At 39.7% G+C, this 22,948-nt stretch overlaps 1 protein-coding gene across 2 annotated transcripts in view; it reads left to right on the top strand.

The window, feature by feature from the left end:
- LOC131068216 (uncharacterized) overlaps positions 1–22,948 on the top strand; it is a 168,261-nt gene that overhangs the window by 102,538 nt on the left and 42,775 nt on the right. The gene's annotated exons all lie outside the window — the stretch shown is intronic.

Genomic DNA, 22,948 nt, shown 5'->3' with positions numbered 1-22,948 from the left:
AATAAGCTGTTTCTGAAAACAATGATGCAAGAAAAACAATGCTAATATTGAAACAACACCTATAAACATATATACAAATTTCTGAGTTTTATTATACCTGCTACAATGGTGTTAATCTCCTCAAACTCCTCAAAGGGAGTGGTTCACGCTTAAATTGCCCTTAATTGGTGCAGTCAAATTATTAGGGTCTGAAAACCCTAGTTTGAGGTAGCACTTCATTCCAAAAGACCCACATCTTCCTTCTGAACCTTTGCATTCTATAATAAGGGTTTTTACCAACCAAATAAACAATCTCAAAAATATTGTTGTTGTTGTGTACTAAGAGCTTTGGAAATTGGCTTTGCTAGAGTTCCTTGGCTTTGTAGTGTGCATGTCGTACTATAGTTTTTTGTAGGATCTTTGTAGCACTTGCTTGCATTTATTGTGGTCTTTTTGCGTGTGCTACGCTTGAGGGCCTTTTTCCACCCCTTTATATTGCCTCAACTTTTTATTCCTCTATAGCTGTTGCCGTTGGAGTTGAAAACCTGGGCGACATCCTATGGATCCCTTGCCCAAAGAACCTTGGAAATTTAACCAAAAGGTGTTTGATTAGGTTAAGTCCCTTGACCCACCTCCAGATATTGTTCTTCCAATTGTGGAGTTTGATGAGGCTTGCAAATGGCTTGAAAATTTCACCCTGGTTGGGTATTTCGTGGATAGGGTCCCCCTTAAGTGTGCTCAGTGATTGGGTTAGCAAATCGTGGACCCAATATGGGATTTGTCTTGTAGATATACCAAACCAAAGAATTTTATCTATTTTGTTTTGCTGAAACCAATCATTGTTCTCACTTGGGGCTCGTTCTTCTCTCCTCGTGTTTAAACCTTGGACTCATCACTTTTCAATAGCAAATGAAAAGTCTCTGCATGTCCCAATTTGGGTTGAATTCCTAGGCTTACCTTTGCCTTAATGGAACTTTCTTACCTAGATTGCCTCCTTAGTGGGTTTGTTGTTTGTGTAGAACCCAAATTTCTTTGTTCGAGTTGCCCTAATCGTCATGTCTGTGTTGAGGTCAACCTTTCAAAGGGCCTCAAGGAGGTAGTGATATCCAAATATGCCCAACCCATTACTCCTAGAGAATTTTGTATATTAATCTTTCGATTACTTGCTATCGATGCGAAGCCTTCGACCATAAGATTAAGGATTGTCTACTGGTGTCATAGCCTTCATCCCTCTACTGGGTTGTCACCTCTTGCAAAAGGGAGGTAGGATGGTCTACAATGGTAAAGTGTAAAGCTAGGAGTGCTAACACATCTGAACCTACCCCTAAATCCTTAGGGCAAGAAGTTTTTGTTATTGAGTTTTAGAGCTGGTCGACACACTTGTGTTGGACACAACAACTTCTAGTGCCTAACTCATTTCAATTGCTTCAGAACCTTAGGCTGGTCAAGCTCAGCATACTTACCCACTTGTGGTGGGTCAAAAGAGACCTCAGAGCTCATCAAGGCGCTTGGAAGAAGGTGAGTTTGTGTCGCAATATAGACAACCAAGCCAATTTAGTTTTCAAATTGGTAGCTATACAACACCAGACATTATGGTTCATAATAGTTATTTTTCCCTTGACAGGCTTGATAATGAAGAAATGCCTCTTGATTGTTAAATGAATTGTATTTCCTAGAATGTGAGTGGTTTCATAGACCTCACTAAAAAATACTCTATTTGTGAGGTTTGTGCTAAATTTCCAGAATTAGACATTCTTTGTCTTCAATAGGTTATAGAGTAGTTTTTTTTTTGTCATTGTCTCATTTGGCCTTCCAGTTTTTTCTCTATTCTAACCATGAGGCTCTTTGTGGCGAGTTCTCACCTTTCTTTCACATACGTGGCATTAGCTTTTGGTTGATCATGGATGTGGCCCCACTAATCAAGTTGTGTGGGTTCTTTTCCATGTGAGTAATCATTCCTTTTGAGGTGATTAATGTTTATACTTCAAATGATGTTGTTGAAAGATCTACTCTCTAGTGTTGGATTGGCAATTCAATGTTGGTTGCCAGTTGGGTCTTGTGTGGTGATTTCAACATGATCAAGATGCTGCGTGATAAATGCGAAACTTTGCCCATGCATTGGACAATTGATGAGAGGGGGGCTTGGTTTTGGATGCACAATAAATTGGGTCTTTAAGACCTCCATTCCATCCACTGTCTTGATTACTCACCTTGGTACATGTGGACCAACTTGTAGTTCAGGTCTAACAGAGTTCTAAAGCAACTTGATCATGCCATGACTTTGGCACACCTTTTTTACATTTTTTAATTGTTGAATCAATGGTTGTTGTCTTGTTTGACCACTTTCCCCTATGGTTTCACATTAAATGGAAAATTACAACTCCCAAAAAGCAATAAAGAGTCGGTTTTTTCTCAACAAATGTTTTGTCAATCACAAGGCCACTTCGGTTTGTATCATACATATTTGGAATCTTGAGCCACGTTCGCTATAGGGCATTGGATGGATCAAGTGGTGGAATGACACAAAAACTCAACTTCTCGGTTTCTTTACGTCTATGAGAATGAGTTGGCTTGTTTTCATCGTTGCTCGCATTAGGTCACTATTTGGGAGCTTTGCTTGGTCACTGTCGCTTTGGAAGCTTAGCCTTTGATTCCATCGCCCAAATTAGTCTGGTCTAGTTGGTGATAAGGTTTTGAAGGAGCTCTTTCAAGCTTTGTGGGCTCACCAGTAATCTCATTCCATCAAGAAAATTCGTGAAGGACATCTCTTCCTTTGAATTTTTTGATGTTCTCCAAGCCTTTGTCTGACATCATGAGGTGTTATCTGCCCTAGTGTACATTATGTCTTAAGATTGTGCATTGTTGGTTGTCAAATGCTCAATGCATTCTTTGTGATCATATCCTCACCCAAGGCAATCTTAAGAAAACATTTTTTTTCTATTGCCAATGACAAGACTCCTATCCAGGATGGCTTCCCTTGCAAATTCTACAAAGCATTTTGGGAGACAACTCGTAGTGACCTGCATGTGTATATTGAAGCCCTACAAACAAGGTCATTGTTATGTTGCAAACATACACGCCCCATTGCAAATGGGGCCCCCACCTTTTTTCGCTTTTAGCTTAGGTGTTTTAGTTAGGTTGTCTTCGAGCTTGGCATTAGTCTCGTAGTTGTTAGACTTTGCTAGTGAGAGAAGGTATTTCTTGTGAGTGTCAAGATTGAGGGATGTGGCTAAAGTTGCTAAGATGTTGATATTGTCATCTTGCTAAGTTGCAAAGTTGCTAAGATGTCGATGTTGTCATGTTGCAAAAGTTGTCAAGTTGGAAGGGTCTTGTCAAAGCTTTAAGGGTACAGGATATCGTTAGGAGTTGATGATTGAGTAGGGAGTGGTAAGTTGCTTGTAGTTCCATCAAGAATTGCAAGCACATCACCTGAAGGTCACGGAGTTGCAAGATCATCATGTAAGATTTAGGGGGGAAATCATGAAAATTTGACTAAGGGATCAACCTTCCTTGAGTCTGTATAAATTTGTGCAAGCCTACCCTCTAAACCCGCCATTCCAATGAACCACCTCAAATGTGCTCCTAGGGTTGCATTCTAATGCAAGGCCTCCCTTCATTGGCGCCAGTGTTCCTTCATGTAAATCAACATGTTGAAGGTGCTCAAGCACACATTTGTGCAATTTAACCTATTAGGTCCGCCCTAGTTAGGTGAGTTTGTGTGAGTATATGCATATACCTCACTTGTGCAATCCTAGCTCTCAAAATTCGCTCATTTCACCTTAGTTTATGCATCTCCAACCACCTAATCCCGCCATTGCATGCTAACCCTCTTCCTATGCGCTCCTAAATTCCACCCAAGAGGAGAAATGGATAAAATTTGACTAAGTAAAATTCAACCCCCCTTGAGCATGTATAAAGTTGTGCACTTCAACCCTTTAATGCCGCCTTGCTTGTGCAAGCATCATCCTCATATATGCTTGAGGAGGGGAAGTGTGAAATTTTTTGAAGTCAACGAATAGTGCAAGTTAGGTCTTTAAACTCGCTCTAATATCGTTTTATGCAAGGGCATGGGTCAAACCCGCTATGCAAGCAAGGGGTCTATATGCGCCCCAGTGAGAGCAACTTTAAAATTGTCTAAATTTGTTTTTTTTTTGCTTCCTGATAGCATAAATTTGTGCATGAGACCCCCCCAAATGCGCTCAAGGGTAACATTTACTTGAAACTTGCTCCATCTAGCTTTGTGCAATGGTAACCCTTATGTGCGCTTAGGGCAATTTTGTGTAAGCCTATCCCCTAGATGTGCCTATGCTGGTCATTGTTGTGTGAATGCTCCTTCTAAATCCACCATGCAGGACACTCATCTAAATGCACTCTAGGGAAGGATATTGGGCAAAGCAGGGCTTGAATCCTGCCCAAGTTTGTGCACTTGAGCACCTAATATGCACTCCAGCATCATTTTGTGCTGGCCTAGGACTAATGTGCACCCATGAGAAGTGGTGAAACAACAGAGAACAGATCCTAAATGATTGAATTCAGACGTTCAAACATGCAAATCAGACTTAAATTAGGTGATATTAGACCTTAGAAGATGGAATATCAGACCTCAAAGCACTAAACTCAGACCTGAAGTCCAGAAGATCAGACCTAATTCACAGCTAGGGGCTGAGTGGAGGTTGTTTTGTAATGAATTTTTGTTCTGGACCATGGCACTTGTTTATCATTTATACCTTCCAAGGAGGCATTTGCATACCTTAACCAACCTCCTATGTTCAAGGCATCCCCTGAAATGTGCTCTACAACACCTTGTAGGTTTGTGCAAACACATATATGCAATGTGCTCAGCATTAGGGGATTTAAGTCGGCTGCCCTAGTGGGCAAATTCACGAATTTTAGCATGTTAATTTGTAATGCCCCCCGTTGCCTAGCACTCAAATTAATGTTAGTTTGCTTGCCTTTATTATTCCCAAAGGCTAAAGCAAAATTAAAAGGGAATAAAATTATATAATTATGTATGGAAGGAAAAGCTAAAGTCACATTTATAATTCATATTTAATTAGTAAATGACCCACTTTATGGTGGAAAATAAAAAAGGATGCCCAAGCCTTCCTAGGCGATACATTCTCCTAAGCTAAGCTACTTATTAATGTGCCAAGGGGGCGACATTTTTGTGAAGGCTAAGTTAATTATTAATATGTATTAAGCGCTTTATAAGGAAGGCAATATAAATTTTTTATGCCTTGGCGGTAACTTAATGAAGCCCTACCCCTTTTGAGTGATATATAAAGTCCTTTTTTTTGTTAAAGTGGAGCGACTATTCCAAATGGAAATATTATTTGTTTACCCTCTCGGGTGAATAACTTAAAGCACACAGATAAAACACGTAATGCAGAATAATAATGCCATATATATCAGATGCAATATAAGAGATGTTATTCCATTCATAATTGTCGTTCGTCACAAGTTACATTCGGAAGTATATAAAGATACCGAGGGGGTGCGAGCGCCAACCGTCGCACCGCAACTACCACCCCGCGGTTGCCAACTAACCAAGACAATTACAACTTAATTAACTAATTTTATTTTCATGTACAATATTGCCGCCAACATCATCCCCCCCAAAAGAAAAGAAGTCGTCTCCGGACGACTTAATACAAAATAGAGATGACATTAAACAGAACTGCTGATGCCAATCGAGCACGGAACTCATACACTTGCTGCGTCCTCGCCTGAAAACCCTTTTCTGCTACCATCCTATGCTCAAGTGCGGATGTCACCATTATTGCTTCCGCAAGAGTTCTTTTTTTTTTTTTGTTTCCTTGACAGCCCAATCCTCCTGTGCCTAAATCAAACTTGTCTGCAAAACACGCTTTTCAGCCTCCACCAACTGCTACTCAAATGACACTGTCTCCCTAGCCAATGTGTCCTCGCTAGCCACTCGCGCTGCCCTCTCGGCATCCAACTCTTGGGTACGCTGAGCTAAGTCTCACGCTAGTACTGCCTCCAACCTGGTGGTCAGCTCCTCTTGAGCCCTCTGTGCATCCACCAAGGCAACCTCATGTCCAGCTGAGACATACTCCGAGTTCCTCAAAGTGTACCATTCATTCCTGGAGGTGGCCACAACCCTCTGGCACAAAGGCTAGGAGACACCTCGAATCCTCCATCACACTCCCCAAAGGTTGATAACTGAACTGAATAACTCTCTGGTGTCGTATGACTTCGCGTTCTTGCAATGCCTTTCCTCAAACTTTGTTTGTTCGCAACCTCCAAATCCGTCTCCCTCTACGGCTTATGGCTTCCACGCCAATGCTTAGCTGCAGGCTTCTTTCTCACAGTACGGAACAACCCAACACTTACCGTGCCTTCTTTGATGCCCTTCGCCAAACTCAAAAAGTTTATTGTAGCTCAAAAATAAACTGGGGGTCTGGGGGTAGTGCCCCTAGTGGGGTTGAGGGGCAGCGCCCCAGCGGGGTCAAGGGGCAGCGCATCATTTCTATGATATTTTAAGATGTCAAAACCCTTCTTCTCCACTCTAATATTTTCAGCATCCTGGCTCCAGATGTCATTGAAAAATCTTTTTCACTCTGGTCGTGGTCGTGGTCGTGGTCGTTTTTTTTTCTCGTACGGTTGTCGTACGAACCGTACGGTTTGTATATATATATATTTTTCCCAGTCGTACGGTCAACTATTGTACGGACCCGTACGACCGTACGTTTTTTTTTTTTTTTTTCCAATTTCCCAATTTAGTTGTCTAGAGAGTCGTAGGCTCGGGTCCCCTGTCTCTGGGACCACCCTTCATCCTTCTCGGTTTTCCTCGCCTAAGAGTCTCCCGCGTTGGTCCTGTGCCTCTCAAGTCGCCTGCCCAGCCTCTCGAGTCCCCTTACATCCTCTCGGGTCCCCCTCTGGCCTCTCGGGTGTCCTTCCGGCCTCTCGGGTCCCCTGCGTGCTTCACGTGGTAGGGTTTCAATTTGGATCCGTTGGTGGCAAGTCTATTTTCAATGGCCATCCGAAGACCTGGAACCACAAATTCTACAGGGACCACGGTTTCCTTCCCATACATAATAAGAAGAAGAATAATAAAGATTTTGAAAGCTGTGGCCTTCCACACAGGGTTCCAATCATTGCTGACACAATTGATCTTGGGATTATCTACGTCACCGAGGTTTGGGGCGTCTCCCTTCCAATATTCTATGTATTCTGGCAGGTACACCTCCTCTGTTACTTGCTCTGGTTCCTCTACTTCGAGCCTGTAGCTTTGGAACATTTCATAATCCTCCATCTGCCAATGGAAGAGCCCGTTCAATGACCCTGTCTCATCCTCGGAGCACTCTCCTAGTTTGAGAATCCCTTCGTCGTTGGGCTCCTTGCAGCCTCGTCCTTTGTTCCTCAGGTTGCCTTCTCCTTCACCCTCCAATTCCGAAGATGATGCCAGTTCCTCACTAACTAGCTGTGTCTCGAGGTCTATGATAAACTTCCTTCCTCCATTCTCCATAGACAGAGTGTTCTTCCAGTTGTGGGTGGCCTTGGCTGCCACCAGCCACCCTCTCCCTAAGATCGCATCATACCCTTTTTTCTTTAGTGGGATTACCTTGAAGTCCAGTATGAAGGGTTGCGTCCCGATGGTAACTTGTTGGCCCATCAGTGTCCCGATGGGTTTGATTCCATGCTGATCTGCTCCAAGTAGATTGAATGTAGATGGCCACAGCGTCGGCTTCCCCAAGTTTCTTCTGGAAGAACATTCACTCCTGATCCACCATCGACGATGGTATCGGTTAGAATGGTGCCAAGGATACCCATCTCCACAATGGCCGGGTTCCTTCTAGTGTTAACTGCCAGCAGCATGGGATCTATTGCAGACCCCCCAGGAACATCTGTGCGGTGCTTGGTATTGGTGCGTGGTTGGGAGAGATTAATCAGCAACGCCGTTCGTAATTGAGGCATCGTCTGGAGGAGGTCGTGTACCTTCATAGGCACCTCCAGTTTTAATTTTAAAATTTGATTTAGTATAGCATCCTCCGCCTCTGGTTGGCTGGAAGTACTCGTCGTACCTTTCGCCTTCGCCCTTTCTTGTATGTCTTTCTCAATTTCTTCCCGTGCTTCCTGTGCCCTTCGCTTCTCCATCTTCGGGTCTGGGCACATTGCGTGTCTAGCTTGGGCGCGGGTTATGGCCAGCACTTCCTCTTCTTTGGTTTCCTCGACATTGAGCAAGTTGACGCCGGACTTCGGGTAGGTGGCGTCTTCGTGGTCTCCCGGTCCGCACCATTTGCACAAATATTGTGTGGCCTCTCCCTTCGGGCAGTCTCGGGCGAAGTGCCGCCACTGGCTGCACGCTCTGCATTGTACCATCGGTCGACCTTTGGAGTCATATTGGATCCGGCTCCTTGTGTTGTTATTGTTGTTATTGTTGTTTCGTCCTCCCCACCGGTTATCTCGGAAGCCTCCCGAGGTTGCATTGTTATTCGCTTGTTGGCCCGTACCCACTGGTGCGGACATTGTGGCTTGCTCCGTGAACAACACCTGGTTCATTTGTGTATTTCGGGTTGTCATGTTGTATGGGCACTCCTTGGTGGAGTGTCCCATCACTTGGCAAATCTCGCAGAATGCCTTCTTCGGGCAAGTACCCTTTGTGTGCCCCTCCTCTTTGCACTCAGTGCACCATATGTCCCCTTCGGTCTGACCGGTGCTTCTCATTGTTTTGAATTCCCTCCTCATTCGCTCCATGTCTTTCTGGGTTAATCTCACCGACTGGTAGGCCCATCGTGTCTGTGCGCCATCCGCATTTTCCGTTCCCGAGTACGTCTAGGCAACGACGCCAAATGTTTACCCTCTTGGGTGAATAACTTAAAGCATAAAGCACGTAATGCAGAATAATAACGCCATAGATATCAGACAAGTATAAGAGATGTTATTCCATTCATAATTGTCATCCGTCACAAGTTACATTCGGAAGTATATAAAGATACCAAGGGGGTGCGAGCGCTAACCGTCGCACTGCAACTACCACCCCGCGGTTGCCAACTAACCAAGACAATTACAACTTAATTAACTAGTTTTATTTTCATGTACAATATTGCCACCAACATTATTTTACATGGTGTAATGTGTGTAAGGGAGAAAAGGCGAAGTATAAAGTGATATTGTGGACTAAAGGTTATTCATTATTAACAATTATTGGTTATTGACTATTGTCTCTTCTTGCACAATATATAATCAAAGCTTTGGATGAAACCCTAGAGTTTCCATTTTGGACGAAAACCTAGGGCACAGAATGGTGATCTTTCTCCAAAACGAGCTGAATCCGAGCTTCCATTCCAGTAATCACGTGGTGGCTTCAAATGTTCTGTAGGAATAAGTTGAGGGTGTTGAAAAATTGTGGATTGCACACCAGGTGATCATTTGCCCACGCACAGAGCTTGCTCCTGTCTGAATGTAGTGAATATGGTGAGAAATAGAGGCGGCATACAGTATATGGAAGTCGTGGCCTGGAAAATGAACTACTTTCTAGCCTGTGCTGATTTTTGGCAGCAAGTGTAGTATTGCTTAACACATTATTGGAGTTGTGGTCATTAAAGTTGATGAATATTTGAAGATATGAACTTCCAGTAGCTGTGCACACATTTGTTGAAGCTGGAGCAGATTTACTTGAGTTTGGAGTTTAGAAGGATCTCATAAAAGTCGTCCTTAAGTGTTTCATGCCTAGTATTGATGCTGGAAGCATTTCTGTGCTTTCATTCTCATGTTTAGAAGACTTATCAGGTTTTCAATGTGTTTAAAAGATAATTTGTAATGTTTGAATTAGTTAATGAAGTTGGTACGAATACTAGTTGTAGCAACTCCTTGTTTTCTATGCTATGTTGCAAATGTTCCATGCTTTGTGCATGTTCTTCTTCATGAATGAGATCTGAAAACATCAATCAGCAAAACTGCTTTATTGGTTACCTAAACTTGCAAACATAAATTTCAAACGACTTGCAAACATACCTTCAAGACAAACTCAGAGATTAGCTACCATCAACGAGCAAGGTCATTTCATCAAAATATAACAGTAATCAGCAAATCAGATATTAATGATTGGTATGCCAAGTGTTTAACAAAATGTCAAATATCAAAAATTGAGGAAAAAAAAAACAGACCGGATTGAGCAGGGGTTCCCACATAATTAATGATTGATTTGCCCTGGCCGACCCAATGGGGTTTATGATGAATTTGAAGGGTAAATAGGCTTATAAGAGAATGATCAATTTATATTTATGTATCATTCTAAATCCAATTCAGGTCTTACTTAATTGAGGGCAGACCTGCGAGGGTAGAATCAGACTTAAGGACATAGGTGATAAGACTTAAAGTGTGAAGCACGTTTAATCAGACCCAAAGGGGGATTCAAACCTTCATTTAAATTTCAACCATTACTTCAAGTGTATATCACACTGAATTTGAAGAAGAAATACAAGCTTTTGTATATTTCATGTGTGTTTGATGTAATATTGGTTTGTTTTGTAGGTCTACATAAGGAAGGATGAAGGTGCAGGCTAGGGTTTCATTTGTGCCCATGAAGGATGATAGATGGAAGGAATTTGTTGATGTTTGAAGGACATAAAGATCTCACTGTGTCAACAACAACATCGAGTTTTCAAGTATTCAAACTATTTCAAAGGACTCAAACACCTCAATTTCAAAGATATAACTACCACAAAGGGTTCTACATCAAGCATAGGCATCATGAAGTTAGGTGTTCAAAAACAACACAAGGATAAGATTCCCAAGTATGGAGGTGAAATTGTTCAAGTGTGATCAAGCAGATTGTTTCAAAAGAGTTAAGCAAAGTCAATTACTTGATCATACAAAGATGATACAATTTGGGAATATGCCCCATCATCATCACATTGAGCAACTGGATAATGTTGAGTATCAAGAGATATCACTCAACCACAAACACTTCTTCGTGGTGATCTACAAGGCAGACTGAGGTGGCATTCTATTCATCATCAACCACTCAAGTTGTAACAAGTTAGCACGTCCAAGTTCAATGCATCATACTCATCTAATGAAGGAGCAAGTGACATGGCACTACATCGAAGTTTGTTCAACATACCTAACCTATTTTCTCATTGGTTCATGTCCAAGGAAGGATATATGTCCACAATAATGTAATTTTATAATTGGCTTGAAGAAGTTAGTTGTAACTAACCCTAATTAGGGTTTCATTTTGTAATCGCGACAGTTGATCTTGAATCGATTTGAGCCTTTGAATTGTAATGAGACCTCTATATAAGGCTCAGTTCTCTCATTTGTAAAGGCCAATAGTCAGAGAATAGATAGTTAGTAGCAGTTAGAGTTAGAATAGGGTAGGAGGAAAGGAGATTGTTGCCAAGGCTTGCTGCAATAAACATACTATTTTCATTGAAGAGATGGTGGATTTTGGTGTGCTATTTCAACATGTTGCATGGTCTCTACTTATAATTTAGATGTGTTAGATGAATGGAAGATTTTATTGTTGCTGAATGGTAAAGCCTAATGTTCATACCACTTGGAATTTGTTGGTTGCAAGTTGTAGTACGTGGTTAGACTGAAATTGATTAAAAGATTAAGTTCAATTGCTACATGCTCGTTGTTCATAATGTTGGTGTGCACGAGTGATATGGAAATCATTCACTTATCCTTAGTAGATTGCACCATCTTTGTGTAGTTGTTTCCTCATGGCGAAGCAAAGCTTGGTTTGGTTGCATGGAGTCAACAATCACTTCTTACATTATAGGTGTTAACATAGACTTTCTCAACCCTTCATCTCTTTTGTCTTTTATTTTCCAGGTGAGTTAAGTAAGATTCCACGTTCCAGTCGGGTTCATAAGCGCGAGTCCTGTTGATGTGTTTTTTAGACACTTAAAACATAGAATAAAATACCAAAAGTATTCTATCCTCTCTTGATCAAAATCTCTTGGATGCTAATGTAATGTCCCCATTTTAGCCCGTTATCAGATGATGTGTCGTTAGCCCATTTTTTATTGGACCCGAGGGCTAACTAGGACTTTACAGGGATCAGTGAGGGATTTGGCCTAGGCATTTTCAGTTTCAGGCCAATCAGAGGTGTTTTGACAGGGTTTCTAGATACTTAATATTTATAGTAAGTCAGCTACGGCTCAGTGACTTGAAATTTTTGAAACATTTTTTTGGATGTTAGTATTTTGGTGCATTTAATTCTTCATCAGGGTTGCCAATTTAGTGAGCCATTAATTAATCGGGCGATTAAATTTAAGTTCCTAAAGTTAAATTTAAATATTTAACTTTAGTGATTATTTAATGCTGGGAGTCTGGGACTAATGTTTAAAGGGAAAAATTAAAAGTTCCCTTTCATTGTGGAGACATAAGGGGATATTAATATTTTATTATGACATTCTTTATCCCACATTTATGGTGTATTGGGAATCGTGCCCAAATGGAGTTATAAATAAGAGCTTTAATTGCTGATCGTGACATCTTGGAAATGGTGTAATCTTGGAATTTGTGTTTTTGGATTTAGTTCTGGAAATCTTTGGGCTTTTGAGGATGAATTCCCTCATTAGTGACATTTCCTACACCTGTGCAATATCAGGCCTGGGAAATTTACAAAATAAATTGCAGTGTTTGAATTGCAGGGCAATGAATCTTCTCACTATAGGTTGGAGCATCAGCCAAGGGAAGTAGCTGAGAAATACTGACTGGTAAGAGTAATTTTTGGAAGAATGGAAAGTTTAATTTGCAGTTTGTGCTAAGTCTGGCCAGCTGAAGGAAACGTAGGAAATTAGTGACTGCCAAGCACAAGAATCTTTAGCGCTGAAGCTTAACACAGGTTGCACGTATCTGAAAAGGAGAAAAGAATGACGCCTCTCAGCATTAGTCACGGCCTTGCCTAGAAATCGCATAGAGAACACATTCGCAGCCATAGCACTCAGTGACCAATCCGCCATTGACAGTTTGAGGGGCCACACGAATGCTTAGAGAGCTGGAAGCCGTGAGGAGGCCGTGATCAGCTTTGTGTTTGGCTGGAAATCAAAACGCAGGGACAATGTACTGGAGCTGCTGCCATCTACAAACAGATCCACGAAATACCTGAGACCATCGCCTTCAAGGTGTCTAGTGGTGTTGGTACCAGTGGAGACAGTAGCATAGTGTTAAGGTTTTGAAATCACTGGCTGGTCTATTTGTAGTTGGGTCGTTTGGTGAAGGTTGCTGTTGGACTAAGATAGCAGCGAGTATGCAGGTTCATATAACTCTGAACTTCAGTCTTTCCATACCCAACTAATGGCTAATATAAAGAGTGTGTGATTAAGGAATTTTTGTTGGGCCGAAAGTTAAATGTATTTCCTGTGACTAATAGCACTGAGATTGTTCAAATGGTAGTGATATTCATTATGGTTTAATGTTATGAAACTAGTTGTTGCAAAGAATGTTATGCTAGTGTTCGTTAAATGGATGAATGAATGAAAGAATGCAAGGAAAAAATGAACTTAAACACACCAGTTATCAACAAAACTTAAACCCCTGCATTAAGAAGGAAAAAATCATTATACAGATCGGATGCTTGACAATTGTTTGATTATATTCCTCAAAGACTGTTTTGGAGAGTTTGTGGCAAATAGGGCAGCCTATTACAGCTAAATGATGTGATCAACCAAGACGACTCCAAGGTTTCTGTAGTCGGGTCATGACATGTGGATAGCTCAATTGGTTGATGTGATTGTTGTTAGTCCAAGGGGCCTTACGCATATACTTCTTGAGAAGTTATCAACTTGGTTTCAAGGAATACTTTTCGAATGATATGCAATATAGCTCTCTTACTTGCTACTACTACTAGACGTTGATAAAAAATGCAAAAGTTGAGGGTTGAAGGATACTAAACTATGCCTAAGAATGCAAGGACGAAGGACAATTCCAATGAAACTATACTAGTCTTTGCTTTGACATATAAGAACAACTCCACAAAGGCTAATGCAATCTTCTAAGGAAGTTAACTGATTTTTCAAATTACTATCAAACACATACACCATCATTTGAATGCATATCAATGATTGAATAATAGTTGAATTTAAGCTCATTCAAGAATTCCAGTTGAACACACAAGGCAAATTTACAATCAGCAAATCGCTAGTGGTATGGATATATGAGTTTCACCATGAATCATGCACAACGTTCTATCATCCCACCTAGATGCTTAAACAAAATTTAAAGCTTGAATTGAGAAGATGAATAACCATGCAAATGCTTCAAAGATTGAATAGAAACACCACACTTCAATGTCTTTATTAATCTAGTAGCAAAATAGCAACAATTTTTCAAGTCTCTAATCTCTACTAATTAAAATGAGTGGCGCTTATATAGTACTCCCAATTACAACGAATGGCCAAGATTGAATGAAGATCAAGGACCATGATTACGCCACCTAAACCCTAATTAGGGTTTACTACAATCAAAACCGATCTAGATAAACATCACCAAAACATTAGCCAATAGGAATGTGACATCCATTTGGCACAAATTATGAGGAGGAATCATCCACTAAGATAATTCATTGCCACATAGGATTATAGAAAAGTGTCATCTAGAATCTTGTTGCCTTTTTCTTTCTCCCTTTTGGCAAATTCAATGAATCTAGTCATTATGAATTCAATTTCAGTTACTGGAGTTGCTGGTAGTTTCTTCAATTGATCTTCCAAATAACCGACTTCCTCAATAGACGAGACAAAAGTAGTTGCCCATCCTAGCCCAAAATCTCTTGTTTTGCTAACAAGTACCATGTGTGCATGTATGTCATCTAGCTGCTTCTCCGTTATTGACCCATAGGTTCCATGGAATATGATTTTCACTCTTTCTTCCAACTCATTGATATCTATATGCATCTCGACGTCTATCTCCTTTTCAAGAATGATTTGTGCTACTTCCACAATCTTGTCATGAATTAGATGGATTGCCTCATCAACTTCAGTGCACCCATTGTTGATATCTCCCCAAATAACCTTCCTCGCGAAGTAAGTTGCTCCAATACAGAAAATTCAGCGACTGTCTATCTTTCAATATCCCTTCTTTCACCAAAATCTGCTTAGACGTCTTCCTTATTTCTTGCAAACTAGTGTAGACAAAAGTGTCAAATGCTGCCATGAGAGCTTGAGTTATTCCTAGGATTCTTACAGCTCTATAACTATCTTCATTGTGTCTCTTACGAATTTGTTAGACTTCTTGAGAGATTTGTTTATCCAAGTATCCATTAGATGTGCTCAGTTCCTTACTTTCTCCGCATGATCAGCTGATTCCGTAGGGAGCAACGGTGGCGGTTTAGCTGAAGGATTGTGTTTCCTCAATGGCCTCTTGAATTATTGGAAGTAACTTCTCCATGCACTTCTCTCTCCAATTTCCTGTTGTTTTCTACTTCCATCCTAAGCATATCATGGATTGTTTTCATTGAATCTTTCATATCACCCAATGCTTGTTTAGTGGTAGGAGGACCCAAATCAATAATTTCCAAATCATATTCTTCCACCGTGATCTCGCCTTCAAATTTATCTATCCTTGGAGTGACGATTTGTAAGACTCAAGAACCTGTATTATCCCTTATCACTTTGGACATCTTTGCTACCTTCTTCTTTTCGGTGATTTCTTGAGTTTGACTTAGAAGACTATCCAAACCACCCAATGGTTTTTCTTCCACTGCTATTAATTCTTTTGCGAGCCTTTCTTTGAGCCATGCCGGGAAAGCAGATCTTCCTTCTCCTACTTTTGTTTCTTCGGGCAATTGGTCATCTCGAGGGGGAGAGGTTGTCTCATCACTATCTTCTTCTATATTTATAGACTCATATTACCCTCATCCTCATTGTTTACTTGCATGTGGGGAATGGGATTGTCTTGGTATTGTGGTTGTTTCCCTTTGTTTTGCTTCTCACTTCTATCATTGTGGATTGTAGATTCTATTGATTCATTCACCCCATGTTTCAAGTCTCCTTCAAGTCTCTGGTTCTCATAGCCTCTGTCTTGATTCATCTCTACTTTGTGCATGGAGGAGGTGCTAGTGGAAGGATGGCCGGAATTTGATATATGCCTCTTACATGATGACCCTTCCTCACGATTTTCCTTTCTCTTGGAACCTTTGGAGTGAGTTGAAAGGGTGGCACTTCCACTTGCACTTGCATCTTTTTTGTTGTTATCTGATAGGTCTTCTCTTCCCATTAAGTCAAATGTCAATTGCACATTTTGTTCTTTCAATTTATGATGCTGGATATTTACCCATTTGCGTGTGTAAGCAAAGACTGGCTTCATCAAATCCTTTAAATCTGTTATTTCTACATCAGTCCAATTGACCTTTATTTCCTTGTCTTTCTCTTCTTCGTAGGTAGCCTGGAGATGTTTACTGCTATCTTGTGCTTGGTCGGCAACATCAAAGATTGTACATCTCCAAATGATGTCGATGGGTAGCTTGGAGTACATCCTTCTTCTTACTTCGAAATCATCTTGAGCATTCATCCAGTAATCCTCCAATTGCCAATTGTGTTTATGCTTTCTCCCATTGGCCTTTCTTATGTTTCCATAAGGATCAAAACTATCTCTAGAAACATACTGTGTAAGTGAGTAAGATGACAATTCTTCTTTGGAGTTGTCCTCTGCTTGTAGAGAGGGGCAGACTTCTACGGATTGTCCAAGTGAATAGGAAAAGCAATGCCAGTCTTGTGTCTATTCCTTTGCACCTTATCATATGCCACCGGCTGCCTTACTACTTCTAGTAACACTATTGTATCTGTAGGATAGCGTGGCAACATGTAGGGTGGGGAAGAGAACCCTTGAATTCTTATATATATGAACTTTGGGAATTGAATGAACCAAGCACTGAATTTCTTGACCAATTCTTGTGCTTTTGGAGATAACCGTTGATGGATCCCGCCTTGTAGGGTTCTTGTGATATGCATAGTGAATGCGTCATTGACTCTCCTATAATGTGGCTTACTAGGATGTTGCAACTGTGTATATGATTCACATGCTCTTATTTGTCTAGGTCCTCTTCCAACTAGACCTCTATACATCAATCTAGCATACTCATAATTTCTGGCAAGAGAGTATATGATATATGATCTCATGTAAAATGTCTTAGTGCGGATGAGCCTCTTCAATTGTATGTCAATGCTATTGCTGATGACCCTTGCCCAATCGATCATATCCTTCCCATTTGTGATTGTTTCTATGAAGAAGAACATCCAATTTTTGAAGTAGAATGCTTGAGGAGCACCTGTGACTTGGTTGAGTAGATTGATTAAGTCACTGAATTCCTCCTTAAAATCAACTCTATGTAGTTTGGGAGGAAGCTTGCTTTTGTCGGGTCGACTCTTTAATAGCCAGTATTTATTGATGATTCCAAGACATTTTTCGGGGTCATCATCATAGACTGCTTTAGCTCCTTCCACGCTCCTATAAATCATATTTCTTGGCTCGGGTATGTGGAAAGCTTCACTAATGGCCGCTTCAGATAGATAAGCAAGCACTCTTCCATCGGGTGCCACTATTGTCCTTGTATGAGCATCATAGTGTTTAGCGTATTCAACCATTAGTTCATAGCATTGTATGGCCGGAGGAAAACCAACTGCCTTGACAATTCCACTCTCAATCATCTTCTTAGCTGTTGCCGAAGGTTTGCTTGTGTATAGTGAGCTCAAAGATTTCTTCACATCAAATCACCCAAGATTAGTATCTCCCACGTTGCTCCAATAGGAAGTGATCTTAGTTTCCGGCACTTCACCTCTCGAATCTTCTTTGATGAGGGTTTGATGTGTGCCTGCTCCAGCATTTGGTGCTGCCACACTTCACCTAAAAGAATTGTCTAAGTTAGGATTATGGTGTGAAAAGTGCCTAAATTACTGATTCAATACCTGTGAGGCATTAGAACCAATAATGAATGGCTATAACTTTTGATGAAAACACAACCTAAACTTAAACAAATCAGAAAAGAATCATTCAAAGGCCACACTTTCAGTATGCTATCTGCAACTTCATCCCAAGTTCATGATATCTAGCTAAGAAAAAGGTCTAATTTCACTAAAAATGATCAAAATTTAGTATGTCTCAGACCTGCACAAAACTTTTCACCAGTTTGAATATCAAATCTGCCTCTGAATTTGATGATTTTGACCCTATATCAATGTGCTTAACAAAGGTGACGACTGATAATAATCAGTAAATTCGCTGTATGCTGAAGATGTAGCGATGAAATCGCTTTAATCTTGATCAAATTCACTGCACTGTGGAGGTTTAGATCGCTGCTCTGCACATTAAGAAGTAATTTGCTTTGTTTTTTGTGATCAAATGATATGATCAAGCTGCCCTTTACAGGCGCTCAAGGGGATGAGGTGTGTCTCTTCACTTCCCTAGGCTGACTTGTCTACACCTTTTATAAAATTCTTTCCTCCATTTCCTAGGAGGCCGACTTGATTGCACAATTAAACATTTTCTTTAAAACTTCAAAATCGCAGCCCCCTTTCTACATTGTGGATTGGTATGATCATAAGGAGGATTTCAGACTTTTTAGATATCAAAGGAAGAAAATCAGACTTTTTAGATATCAAAGGAAGTAATTCGGACTTTTTAAATATCAAAGGAAGAAAATCGGACTTTTGGATATCAAAGGAAGAAAATCGATCTTTTTAGGTATCAAAGGAAGTAATTTGGACTTTTTAGATAGCAAAGGAAGTCGACTTAAATTGCTACCTCCAGTTTGCTCTCATCAAAATCTTCTTCATCAATGATTTCAGGCCCAAACTGTCTGATGATCATTCATGCTTATGAGCAAAGGAAAGATTGCAGCCATGACAAGGCAAAAGAAATGTCAAAGGCACTCGCTTCACGTGCTTAAGCTCTCCCACTACTACAAGAACTTCAAGGCATCACCTTCAACTAGCCTTCAATCAGCCCTTGTGTCTAGATCAGACCTCTAAGGGATCAAAAGAAACACATTCTAGGCCAGATCGTTGCTTGGGAGGGTCAAAGACATTGCTAGAAAAGGAAGAATTTCATGATTCCTAGAGGGCAAAGGAAGAAATTTGGACTTTTGAAGGGGCAAAGGAAGAAATTCGGACTTTTGAGGGGGCAAAGGAAGTGCCCTACACTTAGTCTAATTTTCATCCAAGTAACTTGCCTCTTCAAACCTCCTTGCCTACCATGCTCAGATTGACACCATTGATACCTCCGTTCACCTTTTTGCCATCCAAGGTTTTGATCAATCGAAGCAATTGTCATATACTAGCCCTAGTCATTCGATTGCAAGGATTAGAATGCTGCAAAATATCAAAACATGAAGCTAAAAGGGGGTCCCCATTTTGATGGGGTGATGTGGTGAAATGATCACAACAAGTCCCATTGTGATTACCAGCAATATCACATCAAACACACTGAGTCTATCTCAAACTTAAAGTCGATGTTTGCATTGTAAACCTTGGAGTTGTCTCATTTGATCACATCGTTTAGCATATGAGGTTTCTTTGTTCAAGAGAGGATATAATACTTGGTATTTTATTCCTTTTTTGAAGTGTCCTTAAAAAACACATCAACGGTCATTAGGCAATTTAATCAACAAAGGCAACATCAAGTTCATACCTAAGACTAGTGACCTAGAGGATATTGGTAGTTGATAATCAATTACTTTGTTGAATGTCTTGTACAAGATCGTTACCAAAGTGCTAGCCCTCAAGATGCATTTTGTTTGTTGCTCATTGTTGCACTTGAACAAACCGGTTTCATTATATTTGGGTTTTAGATAACATTGTAGTGGTTTGGGAAGGAATGGAATGGGCCCTACATTCTTAGCAATTGTCGGTTGTAATCAATACTCCAGTGGTGGTCCCCTTTGTTCAGTTCTCAAGGAAGACTGTTGGCTCTATTACCTTGCACTCGTACTTCTAATTTTTCAAAAGAGGAGCTAGAACATTGCTTGATTTCATCAACTTGACCACCAAGAATTTTCTTCCTTGGCTAGATTTCAAGTTGAAAAATAAACTTTTGTCCAAGATGAGGAGACTTACTAGACGGTTCTTGATTCCATACCTTTGCAATCATTGGTTCCCTTGTTTGTCTTGGGGATGACGATTGTTTCTAGTGATTTGGCAAATGTCCTTGGGATGTTTCCATTTTTTTGGGACAATAGGGGATGTTTTCGAAGCATCCTGCATCCTTGGGATGTTTCTAAGTGGGGACGACCCCATTTTGGTCACGAACGTCATTTGACATGGACTCAATAACTATAGGGATTGATCTCATTCAAATCAATAAGCTCTTATTATATATTTATAAATATGCCTCCTGTTTATAGAGGACAAGATTGTCAATTTTGAGAGGTAGACTATGGAGGATATTGATGCAATAGAAGCAAGAGATTGGATTTGATTATACATTAATATACATGAGGGTAAGGAGTCACTGCCACTTAGTAATAGGGTGGAGCCATAAATGTGGCCTTTTAGGTGAAGCGAGGAGTCAAAACTGAGTTCAAAGACTATATTTTCCTTAATTTTTTACTAGAATGGGGAAGAGGAACTTGTAAAATCTTGTAATTTGTAACTTGTCTAGGTATTCAATTTATGAAATTTTAAGCCAATCATCATAAATTCATAATTGATACCAACATGCAATTGTATTTGCATGATGATGTGATTTCATACTCTATTTGTATTCAATCTAAGAGAAAACACTTCCCCAATGTTTTATAAATTCATTTGATACATTTTGTCACTGAATTTTGTATAATTTTTTAAAAAGAATTTTAAGTTTTTGTTATTTATCAGAAGGTTCATCAAATTTTAGTGTGAAAAGTTGCTTTAGAATCATAGAGGCCACTCTATGCTAGGTTATTATCTAACAGCAACTAACTTTGATGGTCATCATTTTTGTTCATTTTTCTGATGATGATGAGGGCTTATTTTAGGGTTACTTTAGTTAGTTTTGTTTTTATATTTTGTTAGATTAGATTTTCTTTAAAGTTCCTTTCTTTCCATCTTTTCGATATTTTTAAAGCATTTTGCTATAAATCTTGCTTTTTGGGATTAAAATAAGATTCTTTTGAAATCCTAAGTTTTGGACATTTGTAACCTACAAATAAGTGCTTCTAGCAGATAAATTGAGAAGATAATTGTTAATACTTATGCTTATGTTAGGGAAACTATTCTTCAAGTTGGTTATTCTATGTCTACATTTCTTGTGTTAGTAATTTCATCAAGTAAATTGAAAGAAGATCGTATTGAGTCAAGTTTTGTATTGATAGCAATTTATGCGTGTTATTCTTTTGGATTCGATTGTGTAGATTTTGATCTTGCTCTCTTGCCCTGATGATGGATCATGGTGTTTTATCCGAAACGTTGGCAACATCAAAATCTACACAGTCGAATCCAGAAGAATAACAGGCATATTATTATGGACTGTGGAAATTTCATGAATTCAATTGATAGCATTTGTTTATATGGGTTGTTTTTGAACACAACTTATTTATTCATTTGAAATTGTGTTGTATTCCTTCAAAATCTTGTTTGCATTGAATAGCTAGTCCTTGTTTAGCCAACTTGAAGGTGTTGTTTGTGTGTGTTTACACGATTATGCTGAGAGTGGAGGGGTGAGAGGGAAGGGTGAATCTGTATAATATAATCTTTCTCGTTTTCAAACTTAAACAACCATAAACAAAATCAATTGCACAATATCATTCACACAAGATGCAACAGTTTCACAACACAAGATCACCAGATTTATGTGGAAACCTTTACAGGAGAAAATTATGACAATATATTGCATATATAAACTTGTCTTAAAAACTTTGTAGGAACCAACCCACAAGAGACACCACTCCCCTCACTTCGTAGACACCAACCCCCAATGTTAAGCACCAACATAGATCAAGACAACTATCTTTCCTTTAGGAATCACCAACTTCCAAAGCAAATTTCCACCTTGAATGTTGCTTCTTCAACTAATGATGGTCAATTATATATCCTTCATTTGATTACTCCATGATGCCCTTCTTCTCATTAACCATAACATACATTTACTTGTATAATCTTCTGCATACATATTGTTGATAAATCTGTCATACTCACTCATATATGCTCCATCATTGATTTTCTCCATGATATTTATTCACTCCATATTATTTATTCAATAATAATCTTATTCCTTGAATGATCTTTATATATATATATATTATATTCTATTCACTCTATCATTGCTGCACTTATTTCTGCTCTAAAAATGCTATAAATCTGCTTTTAGATCTGCTCCAAATCTGCTATAAATCTGAATAGGTCTGCTCAAGTCTCCCATAAATCTTCACAAATCTGTTCAAACCTTTGTCATAAATCTGCTCATGAATTCTTCATAGTTTGCTTCACAAGATCTTTATAAATCTGCTCAAACTTTTGTCATAAATCTGGTCATGAATTCTTCATAATTTGCTTCACAATAGCTGCTCATAAACTCCCTTTGGATGTGCTCATAAACCTCTTTTACATTTGCTCTTGAAGTCTGATATATATCTGCTCTTAACTCTGCTATGAACGGGAAACCGAAAGATATTCATTAGTTGCTTGCCACATACACTTACATCTTCCTTATTTTATATCTCCTCAAACATACCCCTTTCCCTTAAGGGATGAAACTCTTCCAAGGCGGGCGACTGTATGAAGAGAGGTCAGCCCTTGCAAATATATATATATTTTGAAATCAAGCCTAGGACTCCTAATTTGGTTATGGCAGTTCTCAACACTAACATGACGAAACTGAGAAGCTTCTAGAAAAATCATACATTCTTTATCTTTTTCCCCACATATTCATTTTTGGATTGAAAAGAGCAAGGGAGGAATGCTATTCAACATTCATGGATGATCTTCAACATTCTATGTTGGGCATCTGCCATCAGTGTAAGAGACTATGCATTGAGGGGGACCTACATGATCTATCTTATTTTCTCTATTTTGAGGGGAGTTTT

Source organism: Cryptomeria japonica, chromosome 1, assembly GCF_030272615.1.
Source record: "Cryptomeria japonica chromosome 1, Sugi_1.0, whole genome shotgun sequence".
NCBI classification, from domain to species: domain Eukaryota; kingdom Viridiplantae; phylum Streptophyta; class Pinopsida; order Cupressales; family Cupressaceae; genus Cryptomeria; species Cryptomeria japonica.
Note: the sequence above shows the minus strand (reverse complement) of the source record. Positions and strands in the feature narration are given on the sequence as shown.